The following is a 13,423-nucleotide window of genomic DNA, read 5'->3' as shown; positions in this document are numbered from 1 at the left end:
AGGTGAGGGGTGCAGCCCCCAGCTGTCAGTTTTGCCTGGCTGGTTATCAAAAATGCAGGGGGACCCTCATTTTTTTTTTTAAATCTTTATTTATAGCGTCAGCACCGGCTGATGAGTACTCCCAATATCCGCTCTTGCTCTCTCTGTTAGTAGCGCAGTAGGCAGATGGGAGTACTAGTCCCATCATCCAATGTCTGTGATCAGAGGTAGACTTTTTACCCCCGATCACAGCTGCAGGCTCACGCTGTCCTATGTATTATGTATTAGTCTTACCGCCGATCAGAGGCAATGTTTGGATGTTTGGGCTCCCTATCCAAGTGACTATGGTCTGGGTTCAGGTACCCAAAATAAAAACTTTTATTTAACGGTTTGACTGAACCCACCAGACACAAACATTCAGGGGTTCGCCCATCAGTAATTATAATCATTACTATAACTATGCCTCTAGATAAATTACTTGGGGTGACTAGTTTCCAAAATGGGGTCACTTGTGGGAAATTTCCATTATTAAGGCACATCAGCCTCTAAACGCAAAATTTTAAATGCAGACCATTTCATTAAACTTTGCACTCCAAATCATCACTCCTACTCTTCAGAGTCCAACCTTCCACCCGAACAGTTTTCCACCACATATGGGGTATCGGCCTATTCGAGAAATTGCACAACGATTATTGTCATTCGTTTTATAGTGTTACCCTTGCGAAAATAAAGAAATCAGGGCAAAAAAGTACATTTTTGTGAAAAAAATTTGATTTCTTTTATTTTCACAGCTCAAAGTTATAAGTTTCTGTGAAGCCCCTGGGGGTTCAAGGTGCTCATCACACATCTAGATATATTCTTTGGCAGGGGGTTCTAGTTTCCAAAATAAGGTAATTTGTGGGGGGAATTACACTGTTTAGGCATATCAGGGGTTCTCCAAGTGGGACATGGCATGCGCAAACCATTCCATCAATGGTATGCGCTCCAAAACGTCACTCCTTCCCTTCGCCCCAAAAATTAGTTTTCCCCCACATATAGGGTATCAGCGTACTCAAGAGAAATTGAACAACAATTATTGAGGTCCATTTTCTCCTGTTAACGTTGTGAATCTAAAACAATTGGGGCTAAAAGTAGTAATTAGTCCTACTGGTAATTGTATTTCCAGGAATCGATCATGACCACACACCAGGATGTAGTCCTTTTCCTGCTCTAGGGAAAAGAAAAACATGAGAGGCTAAAAGCCCCATTCCTCAACCTCACCCTCAGTGTTCTTACCCATTACCAGACCAGGATGGATGCAACTTAACATTTGTGTAAGAGAATTCAATAAAATTAACTGCACATAAGTACAAGGAATTCAGGGGGGGATGTAAGGGTGTGGTCATGATAGAAATACAATTACTGATAGGAACAATTCCTACTTTCCAGGATGTCCTTCCTGATAAAGCACTAGGAGAAAACAGAATTAGACTAACCGGCTATTCGGTTTCTAGGAACCTTCCACGACAGCATAGGAGGATTTCTCCATTCCCTAATGGGGGACAGGAAACACAAGAGGTTAAAAGGCCCCTCCTACCTATTAGCCAGTGACCTATAACGGATACCATAGCACTAGCTACCTTAATGAACCCAGGATATTATCCAAAGCAAGGGAGGGAATTATTGCTGTCGTGGAAGGTTCCTAGAAACCGAATTACCAGTAAGTCTAATTCTATTTTCTCTAGTCACCTTCCACGACAGCATAGGAGTAGTACCAACCAATTCTGCACTGCTCAATGGAAGCGCCTGCTCTTTCTGCCCATGACACTGAAGTAGACCTTGTACAGTGGGCTTTGACCTTGATTGGGGGAGTCAAGTTCTGGGCCAGATAAGTTTCATGTATGGCCCTTTTGATCCAACTAGAAATAGTACTTTTTGCCACTTTCCTTCCTTAACTCTGACCTGACAGATGGACAAACCGGTTTTGATCAACTCTGAAAGAGCTACTTTGTTCAAGATAATGTAGAATAGTCCATCTAACATCGAGAGAATGGAACTCTTCTTCTTTTGGGTTTGCCAGGTTCTGGCAGAAGGAAGAATAATGTTCTGAGAACGGTGATAATCAGACACCACCTTCGGCAGAAAAGATGGATCCAGCCGAAGAATTATAGAGTCATCTGTAATTAACAAGTAGGGTTCTCTAACCAATAATGCTTGCAGCTCCCCCCACATGTCTTGCTGTGGTAATTGCTACCAGGAAGGCAGCTTTATATCCCTCACAAACAGTGTGACCAGAAAAATAAACTTGATCCACACTATGGTACTTGATACAAATATAACAATTTTTATTAAGGACAAATTTTAAAACATGTAAAAATACATTATGCTACAAGCCAAGAAAGGTGCAAAGTCCACAAAAAGAGGGACTAAACTGCCATAGGCAAATTCAAAACCCAGATACCTACTGACATATGCAATAGTTATAAACCATCCATAAAGCAGCCCGAGCCTATATTAACGTCCCCACTATTGGGAGCTAAAAGAAGCAATACAATAATGCTAGGTGGGATAATGGAATTGCCCTAACTAAAATATGGTCGCTAAGTATTTATGCTCCCAACATTAGTGGCTCAGATCAAAATAACACATTTGTAATGGATGGTATGGATTAGTTACCTTAAAGTATGTGCTGGGTGAATGCCCCGGCGTCCCTCTGCCCCGACGCGCGTTTCGCTTCTTCTGGAGGCGCCTCCAGAAGAAGCGAACGCGAAACGCGCGTCGGGGCATCCATACCATCCATTACAAATGTGTTATTTTGATCTGAGCCACTAATGTTGGGAGCATAAATACTTAGCGACCATATTTTAGTTAGGGCAATTCCATTATCCCACCTAGCATTATTGTATTGCTTCTTTTAGCTCCCAGTAGTGGGGACGTTTATATAGACTCGGGCTGCTTTATGGATGGTTTATAACTATTACATATGTCAGTAGGTATCTGGGTTTTGAATTTGCCTATGGCAGTTTAGTCCCTCTTTTTGTGGACTCTGCACCTTTCTTGGCTTGTAGCATTATGTATTTTTACATGTTTTAAAATTTGTCCTTAATAAAAATTGTTATATTTGTATCAAGTACCATAGTGTGGATCAAGTTTATATTTCTGGTCACACTGTTTGTGAGGGATATAGTGCTAGTTGGTACTTCACCCTCCGTTTGGGAGGAATGAGTGCTATATTTTGTGAGCAATCATTTGTGTATATGCAGGAAGGCAGCTTTGTATGACAGGTGTTGAGGAGAACAGGAAGTTAAGGGCTCGAACAGTGCTTGTGTGAGCCCCCTGAGGACTAGATTCAAGTCCAATGAGGGTATCATGGGTTGTTTCCAAGGCTGCGATCTTAGAGCGGATACCATGAATCTTCTGATCCAACGGTGGCTGGCCAGATCCTGGTCACAAACAGCGCTGAGAGCGGAAACCTGAACCTTCAGAGTGCTGGGCCTAAGGCCTAACTCTAAGGCCGGCGTCACACACAGCGTAAAATACGGTCCGTATATTACGGCCGTAATACGCTGAAAAGTCCCCAAAATAGTGGTCCGTAGCTCCTCTGTAGGCAGGGTGTGTCACCGTTTTTTGCGCATGGCATCCTCCGTATGTAATCCGTATGGCAGCCGTAATGCGTGTTTTTATCGCAGGCTTGCAAAACCGACATACGGCTATACAAGGGATCCATGTGTTAAAAAAAAAAAAAACATATATACTCTCTCTCTATCTATCTATCTATATATGTCAGGGAGACACATATATGTATATATATTATTACTTCATACAGCGCGAGATAGCAGAAAGCCGGTAATTCAATTGCCGGCTTTTGCTTTCTCCTTCCTAAAACCCGACATGATATGAGACCTGGTTTACATACAGTAAACCATCTCATATCACCATTTTTTTTGCATATTCCACACTACTAATGTTAGTAGTGTGTATATGCAAAATTTGGCCGTTCTAGCTAGTAAAATAAGGGGTTAAATGGCGGAAAAAATTGGCGTGGGCTCCCGCACAATTTTCTCCGCCAGAGTAGTAAAGCCAGTGACTGGGGGCAGATATTAATAGCCTGGAGAGGGTCCATGGTTATTGCCCCCCCCCCCCCCTGGCTAAAAACACCTGCCCCCAGCCACCCTAGAAAAGGCACATCTGGAAGATGCGCCTATTCTGGCACTTGGCCACTCTCTTCCCATTCCCGTGTAGCGGTGGGATATGGGGTAATGAAGGGTTAATGTCACCTTGCTATTGTAAAGTGACATTAAGCCAAATTAATAATGGAGAGGCGTCAATTATGACACCTATCCATTATTAATCCAATACTAGTAAAGGGTTAAAAAAAACACATTATTAAAAATTAATTTATTGAAAAAAATCACAAAGGCTGTTGTATTAATTTATTCTACTCTCAATCCACTCACTGAAGACCCTCGATCTGTAAATAAAAAAAAATAATAATAAACCAACAATATACTTACCTTCCGAGGATCTGGCACGTCCAACGATGTAGATCCATCTGAAGGGGTTAAAATATTTTGCAGACATGAGCTCCGCTAATGCAGGATGCTCATTTCTGCAAAACCCCGGCGAATGAAGCTAAATATAGGTCAATGATCTATATTTAGCTTCATTTGCGGTGAGGCGCCCTCTTCTGGCTGTTCCTAGATCGTGGGAACTTTCCTAGAAAGCTCCCTGGCTCGAGATCATAAGAGGCGCCCTCTGCTGGTTGTCCTCATATGAACTCGAGCAAGGGAGCTTTCTAGGAAAGTTCCCACGATCTAGGAACAGCCAGCAGAGGGCGCCTCACCGCAAATGAAGCTAAATATAGATCATTGACCTATATTTAGCTTCATTCGCCGGGGTTTTGCAGAAATGAGCATCCTGCATTAGCGGAGCTCGTGTCTGCAAAATATTTTAACCCCTTCAGATGGATCTACATCATTGGACGTGCCAGATCCTCGGAAGGTAAGTATATTGTTGGTTTATTATTTTTTATTTACTTACAGATCGAGGGTCTTCAGTGAGTGGATTGAGAGTAGAATAAATTAATACAACAGCCTTTGTGATTTTTTCAATAAATTAATTTTTAATAATGTGTGTGGTTTTTTTTAACCCTTTACTAGTATTGGATTAATAATAAATAGGTGTCATAATTGACGCCTCTCCATTATTAATTTGGCTTAATGTCACCTTACAATAGCAAGGTGGCATTAACCCTTCATTACCCCATATCCCACCGCTACACGGGAATGGGAAGAGAGTGGCCAAGTGCCAGAATAGGCGCATCTTCCAGATGTGCCTTTTCTGGGGTGGCTGGGGGCAGATGTTTTTAGCCAGGGGGGGGCCAATAACCGTGGACCCTCTCCAGGCTATTAATATCTGCCCTCAGTCACTGGCTTTACTACTCTGGCGGAGAAAATTGTGCGGGAGCCCACGCCAATTTTTCCCGCCATTTAACCCCTTATTTTACTAGCTAGAACGGCCAAATTTTGCATAGACACACTACTAACATTAGTAGTGTGGAATATGCAAAAAAAAAGGTGATATGAGATGGTTTACTGTATGTAAACCAGGTCTCATATCATGTCGGGTTTAGGAAGGAGAAAGCAAAAGCCGGTAATTGAATTACCGGCTTTAAAGCTGTCTAGCGCTGGAAGAAATATTAATATATATACATATATGTGTCTCACTGATTATATATATATATATATATATATATATATATATATATATATATATATATATATATATATATATATATATATATATATATATATATATATATATACACATATATATACATATATACATATATATATATATATATATATATATATATATCTATTCTATGTGTACACATTTATTATACCTATTCTACTGTAAGCTGTCAGTGTGATTTTTACTGTACACCGCAATGAATTACCGGCTTTTCTCGCTAACACCGCTGCGTATTTCTCGCAAGTCACACTGCTGGTCCGGGTGTAATCCGTATTTTTGGGGCTTCCATAGACTTTCATTGACGTTTTATTTGCGCAATACGGTGACAAACGCAGCATGCTGCGATTTTCAACGGCCGTAGAAAGCCGTATAATACTGATCAGTAAAATACGGCAGATAGGAGCAGGGGCATAGAGAATAATTATGCCGTATTTTTTGCGAGTTTTACGGACGTAGTTTCTGCGCTCATACGTCCGTAAAACTCGCAAGTGTGACGCCGGCCTAACCCACGCTGAAGGAAGTCAAATATTTGAGATATATTCGCATGGAGTGGATCTGGTTTATTAGGTAGACCGAAAACCGAGATTGTTTTCCACACTTTACCATAGATTGCATTAGTAACAGGTTTCCTGGACTTTTGCAAAGTAGAAATTACAGCATCTGACAACCCTCTAGCACTTAGGACCTGGGCCTCAGTAACCAGGCCGCTAGGTTCAATTTTTGGGGATTCTGGTGCTGGAAGGAGAAGGTCGGCATCTACTGGCAGGTGAACTGGACCGTCTATCTGCAGTTCGATGATGAGATTGAACCAGCTTCTCTTTGACCAGGCTGGAGTAACTAGGATGGTTGGCACCTGTTCCGCTCAGGTCTTTTGAAGGGTTTTCACCAATAGTGGGATTGGCGGGAAGGCGTAGGCCAATCGGAAGTTCCATGCCTGGACAAGAGCATCCACTCCTTTGGAATTGTCCCTGGGATTAAGGGAAAAAAAGGTTTTGACCTGTGAATTTTGTTCTGAGGCGAATAAATCGACTTCTGGTAGACCCCACCTGTCTACCAACATTCTGAAGACTCTTTTGTTCAGGCTCCATTCTCCTGGCTGAATGTCCTGGCGACTCAGGAGATCCGCCTGCAGGTTGGAAGAACCCTTCAAGTGGACGGCTGTGAGGGAGAGAAGGTGTTTCTCGGCCCAGCAAAATATTCGGTTTGAGATGATTGCCAGGCTGTTGAATTTTGAGCTCCCCTGATGTTTGAGGTGAGCAACAGTAGTCGTGTTGTCTGAGTAAACGTTTACGTGACTGCCTGATATTAAGCTGTTTGCGGCTAGGAGTGCTTCCTCTACTGCTTTCAACTCCCTGAAATTGGAGGACCTGGCACTCGTTGTCTGACTACAGTGTCCCTGAGGAGTATGTAATATTACCGCCCCCCCAGCCTCGTTTGCTGGCATCGGTTGTGACTGTCACAAGGGGGGATTGTGACCAGTTCACTCCCCTGCAGATATTTCTGGGGTTCAACCACCAAGCTAGGGAAGCCATCACACGCCCCGGAGTGTACACTCTTGTTTAGAGAGGTCGAATTTCCATCCCAGTTTGTGAGGATGTGGGCTTGAAGGACTCTGGAATGAGCTTGAGCCCAGGACACTGACTGGATACAGGCCATCATTGACCCCAGAACCGACACGCTTTTCCTTATAGTTGGAGATCTGTCTTCTCTGAAATCTATTAACTTTTCCCTTAAAGCCTGGCGATGATCCTCCGGGAGAAAAGATTTCTGTTTTACTGAGTCTAATAGAACTCCCAGAAACCTTATTGATTTGGAAGGTTGGAGCTGGGACTTTTTCAGGTTTGGGAGCCACCCCAGAGTTCTAAGGATATCGAGAGTCTTTGCAACATGCCTGGTCAGAGTCTGAGCTGAAGGGGCTATCAGTAGCAAATCGTCCAGGTAAGAGACAATACAGATTCCCGGTCTGCGGATATGTGATACTGCTTCTGCCATTATCCTGGAGAAAACTCTCAGTGCTGAAGAAATGCCGAAAGCAGCACGTTGAATTGGAAAGGTCTTACCTGCTGGTTGTACTGAATTGCAAATCGGAGATATTTCCTGTGCCGGGGGTAAATTAACACATGAAAGTACTCGTCCTTTAGGTCGATAGTCACCATAAAAGAGTCTGGACCGATCAGGGGAATAGCAGATTTCACCGATTCCATCTTGAATCTGCGATATAAAATATGACGATTGAGATCCTTCAAATTTATTATGACTCACGCTTCCACTGATTGTTTCTTTATCAGGAATAACCGAGAGTAATGGCCTGAACCCCATTCTTCGGGGGGTACAGGGGAGACTGCATTTGATTTTAGAAGGTTGCCAAGTCCTGTCATTGTCATTGTATAGGCTCCCCGAGATGTTGGGGAGGTAACTCAAATTTCGAGGGGTGGGGGGGGGGGGGGGAAGATATTAGTTCTATTATTAGTCCCTCTTGTATCACATTGGGGACCCACTGACAATTGGTAATGGCCCACCAATGATGTACAAATTTTGCGAGCCTTCCCCCCCCACCGGGATGGAGTCATTTATCCTGCTGCTGCTGCTGGGGAATGAGGATATTTTTCCCTTTCCCTTGGCGTAGCTCCATCTCCCAGTTTTCCCTTTGCCTCTCGCTTGAGGAGTATTAGATTGGGGGCACGAAAAAACGCTTCCTGGTAGGTTTTTGCTCCGGAAGGGTCTTTTTTCTATCTGTGGCCTTTTCCAGAATTTCATCTAGAGTGGGACCAGAGAGATAATCACCCTTAAAAGGAATTGAGCACAATTTAATTTTCGAGGTAACGTCTCCACTCCACATCTTGAGCCAAAGGGCTCTTTGGGTAGAATTAGATTGGACTAAGGATCAGGCCACAATCCTAATAGACTCCATAGAGGCATCTGCTAGAAAGGCCGAAGCCTTTTGAAGCATGGGAAGAGAGTCCAGTAGCTCTCCTCTCGAAGTACCTTGAGAAATACGTTTCTCCAGTTCAGCTAACCATCGAGAGAGGGCTCTTGCTACACAGGTAGCAGCAATGTTGGATTATAACCATGAGGTGGATGTTTCCCACGACTTTTTCAGTAAACTCTCCATTTTCCTGTCTAACGGATCCTTCAGTTGAGAGGAGTCTTCGAAGGGAAGCAAGGTTTTCTTTGCAACTCTCGCTACCTGTATGTCAACCTTTGGCACATCCCATGAAGGAGAACCCGCTTCTAAGGAAAACCTGTGTCTCATTTCAGATGGGGTGACTATGCGTTTCTCCGGGAGCTCCCACTCCTGAGATATTAAATCTAGGATATTTTTATGTACTAGGAACCCCACCTGCTTTTCCGACTTCAATCCTCCAAACATTTCATCCTGTATAGTTTGAGGAATAGACTCCTTTTGTAACCCCATTGTGTTACGAACCGCCATCACCAGCTCATCAATATAATCAGAGGAGAAAAAATATTTTCTCGCTTCCACAAATTTAGAATTTGAAGGTTCACCCCATCTCTCCGAGGAGGATGAATAAGAATGATTAGACTCAGAGTCAGTGTCCTCAATTTGAATCTTTCTTTTTTTACAAGGAGATGGATGGTGTAGCAGAGGTGGAGGAGGAGGATTATTAAAGGAGGCAAGAGAGGATTGTACTTCATGTTTCACTAAGGTATGGATTTTCTCAAGGAGGGAGGGCTGTTCGGCTCTGACAACTTTATCCATGCACCCCAGACACAGCTTCTTCTCCCATAGAGAGGGAAGCTTTAGATTGCACATTTTGAAGACTTTTTGTCCGGGATTTTCTGGGCAGACTTGTCTCCCTGCAAAAGAGGGAGAGTGCAGTTAGGAAAATAGAAGGGTGCCCACTATCCTGGCTCGAACCCACCCCGTACAGACTTACTGGAGCAGGGGCAACACTGAGCTCTGCAGATGCAGGGCAGGAAGCACCATCCATTCTGATTAGGGATCAGTCGTACCTGGAGGTTTCTTCAGGCCGGTTTATATAGAAAATAAACCCAGCCCCCAGCGCAGGTTATCAATCTCCCCTCCTCCTCCCCCGGTCCTATAGCAGGCCACCACATGGAGCGGCGTGCTATCTGCGGCGGAGGAGATCCGGAGGCCGTAGGAGGCAAGATCCAGGAAGCAGAAGCGCACCACACAGTGGAACGCAGGACCGGAAGTGACGCGCGCATAGTGGTGACGTCACTTTCTGGACGCCGAACACCGCAGCAGAGGAGGAGGAAAATGGCGGTGAGCTCACAGAGGACATCACCGGGGATCACTGGCCCGCTTTACCCCCCACGGAGGCGCAGGTGGGCCAGGAAGGCCCAGAGTCGCGGGGAGACGGGAGCAGCAACAATGCGGAGGAAGGCAGAGCCCATGACCACCACTGCCCGCCAGAAAAACCAGGTATACTGCGGTCGCCAGCCACACAGCATACGAAACCTCTCCATGCCCCATGGGGGACAGGAAAGACTCTGGTGAATAGGAGGTAGGAGGGGCCTTTTAACCTCTTGTGCTTCCTGTCCCCCATTAGGGAATGGAGACATCCTCCTATGCTGTCGTGGAAGGTGACTAGAGAAATACCAAATTAATGGATATTAGGGTGGGACTACTGCCTGAAGGACTTTTGTTCCACAGGCCATCTGTTGGCCAGATAAAACGTCCAACTTGTAAAGTCTACAAAAAGGTATTTAGGCTAGACCAGGTTGTGGATCTACAAATCTGGTCCACCAAGGTTCCAGCCTGTTCAAACCAAGAAGTGAAGATTGCCCTCATTGAATGCACCTTGACACCTTCTGGAAGTGCCTTCCCCTCTGATGCGTGTGCAAGGGAAATTGTGCCAACGGATAGTCAAGAAAGATGCTCAGTACCGAGATCTGTACCCTTAGTATACTTGGCTTTTGATGTTTCTCAAAGCCTAGTTGTAAGAAATACAAGATTCTAGGGATGTTTGGGCAGGAGTTGACGACTGTTTCCCCGTATCGAGAGCAGAAATTTTTCCAGATTTTCATGTAAATAGCTGAAGCCACCGGTTTCCTGCTCGTCTGCATGGTCATAACCACCCAATCTGAGAGACCCTGAGACATTAGGATCTGCCTCTCATGGATCCAAGCTGTTAGATGCAATAGCGCTATATTGTGATGTTGTAGGTGGACCTTGAGAGAGGTTGTCCATTTCTGGAAGAGGAAGCGGATCTTTTAGAGCATACCTGGGTAAATTGCAGCCGTAGGGCTGGAAATCAGTGGTTCACAGGTCGCATGATGCCCCCCGCTCGCTATTTTCATGTGTGCTGTGGCTCTGCGTTGCTCCACTGACTCCTTTGGTGGACCAATCAGCATGTGAAACAGCTGACGCAATTATGTCATTTCATAGCGTCAGCTGTGTACTAGGGAGAGTTTGCGCACCTGAGGCATGGAGAGAAGCAGAGCACCAGGGAATGGGACCGAGGTGAGTATGTTTTTTTCCCTCATGTGTATGGGCTATTTGGTGGGCATGGGGAGGCTATGGGGGTGACATGGTGCTGCACACATGGGGTGACGACATGGTGCTGCACACATGGGGTAAAGACATGGTGCTGCACACATGGGGTAACGACATGGTGCTGCACACATGGGGTAACGACATGGTGCTGCACACATGGGGTAACGACATGGTGCTGCACACATGGGGTAACGACATGGTGCTGCATATGGAGGCGACATGCTGCACATGGGGAGGATAAGGGGCGAAATGCTGTGCATATAGGGAGGCAGTGCGGGGCTCATGCATTGTATGCCACATATGGGGGAGGCTGTGTGGGGCTCATGCCGCATATGGGGAAGGCTGTGCGGGGCTAATGCCGCATATAAGGGGCTGTTGGGGGGCTCATACGGTATACAGAAGGAGCTCGGGTTCAAATGATATATAGGGGGATGTCAGCATACTTTATTCTGCTCAATATTAAGTGATAAATTAATATTAATACAATTAATAATAAAATATAAAATATTGATATTTATATTGATGAATTAATTTCGGCTTATTGGTTCGGCCCTCCACAACAGTCATGGTCTCATGTGGCCCCTTGGGAAAATTAATTGCCCACCCCTGTTCTAGAGCCATATGACTTAAGAGAGGAAAAAGCGTAGTTACTCACCGATAACCGTGTTTCTCAGAGCCCATGACAGCACTACCAGAGAGAGGGGATCCGCCCTTCAGGGACAGGAAACCTACAGGATAAAAGGGCGCTACCTCTCCCCTGCATCAGTTTTGTTTACAGAGCATCGGAGGTCCTCCAGGTTAGTCACAACAACATAAAAAATATGCAATTTAATCATAATGCTTAACAAGTGAACACCGTGTCTACATGGAAAAACCACTTCACACAAATAATGTGCTCACCGCACACGTGATGAGGGGGGGGGGAATAAGCAGGTGCTGTCATGGGCTCTGAGAAACACCGTTATCGGTGAGTAACTACACTTTTCTCAGTCGCCCATGACAGCACTACCAGAGAGAATTACAGAGATCATTGCTTAGGGAGGGACCACAGCCTGCAGAACCCTTCTCCCGAAGGTTAGGTCAGACGAAGAGGCTAGGTCTAAGCGGTAGTGTCTGAAGAAGGTTGAAGGCGATGACCAGGTGGCCGCCTTACAAATCTGATCTAATGGTACCTCTGACCTTTCGGCCCAGGAGGTCGCCATAGCCCTTGTAGAATGTGCCTTCAGTCCTTGCGGAACGGCGTTCCCGGAGGAGGAGTACGCCAAAGCTATTGCGTCTGTGACCCATCGAGCTATAGTGCCCTTAGAAGCTTTGAGTCCTTTTCTGGGCCCCTGGAAGCAGATAAAAAGAGACCCTTCCTTCCTATACTGCTGGGTTATTTTAATGTATTGGACCAGGCACCTTTTAACGTCTAGTGTATGGAATTTCTCTTCCTTCTTATTTTTAGGGTTTTGACAGAAGGAAGGAAGGATTATTTCCTGAGATCTATGGAATGTTGACGCAACTTTTGGTAGATAGGTAGGGACTGTTTTTAGTATAACCTTATCATCCAGAATTTGTGTAAATGGAGGGTTTGCAGACAGGGCTTGGAGGTCACTTATCCTACGGGCCGAAGTCAGGGCTATTAGGAGGGCCGTTTTAAGAGAAAGAATCCTAAAGGTACCGTCACACTAAGCGACGCTGCAGCGATACCGAAAACGATCCGGATCGCTGCAGCGTCGCTGTTTTGTCGCTGGAGAGCTGTCAAACAGACCGCTCTCCAGCGACCAACGATGCCGGTAACCAGGGTAAACATCAGGTTACTAAGCGCAGGGCCGCGCTTAGTAACCCGATGTTTACCCTGGTTACCATCCTAAAAGTAAAAAAAACAAACGCTTCATACTTACCTTCCGCTGTCTGTCCCCGGCGCCCTGCTTCTCTGTACTGGCTGTGAGCACAGCGGCCGAAAAGCAGAGCGGTGACGTCACCGCTCTGCTTTCCGGCCGCTGGGCTCACAGTGAGTGCAGGAAAGCACAGTGCCGGAGGACAGACAGCGGAAGGTAAGTATGAAGCGTTTGTTTTTTTTACTTTTAGGATGGTAACCAGGGTAAACATCGGGTTACTAAGCGCGGCCCTGCGCTTAGTAACCCGATGTTTACCCTGGTTACCAGCGAAGACATCGCTGAATCGGCGTCACACACGCCGATTCAGCGATGTCAGCAGGAAGTCCAGCGACTAAATAAAGTTCTG

The sequence above is a fragment of the Ranitomeya imitator genome, chromosome 4, assembly GCF_032444005.1.
Source record: "Ranitomeya imitator isolate aRanImi1 chromosome 4, aRanImi1.pri, whole genome shotgun sequence".
In the NCBI taxonomy this organism is placed as follows: Eukaryota; Metazoa; Chordata; class Amphibia; order Anura; family Dendrobatidae; genus Ranitomeya; species Ranitomeya imitator.
Note: the sequence above shows the minus strand (reverse complement) of the source record.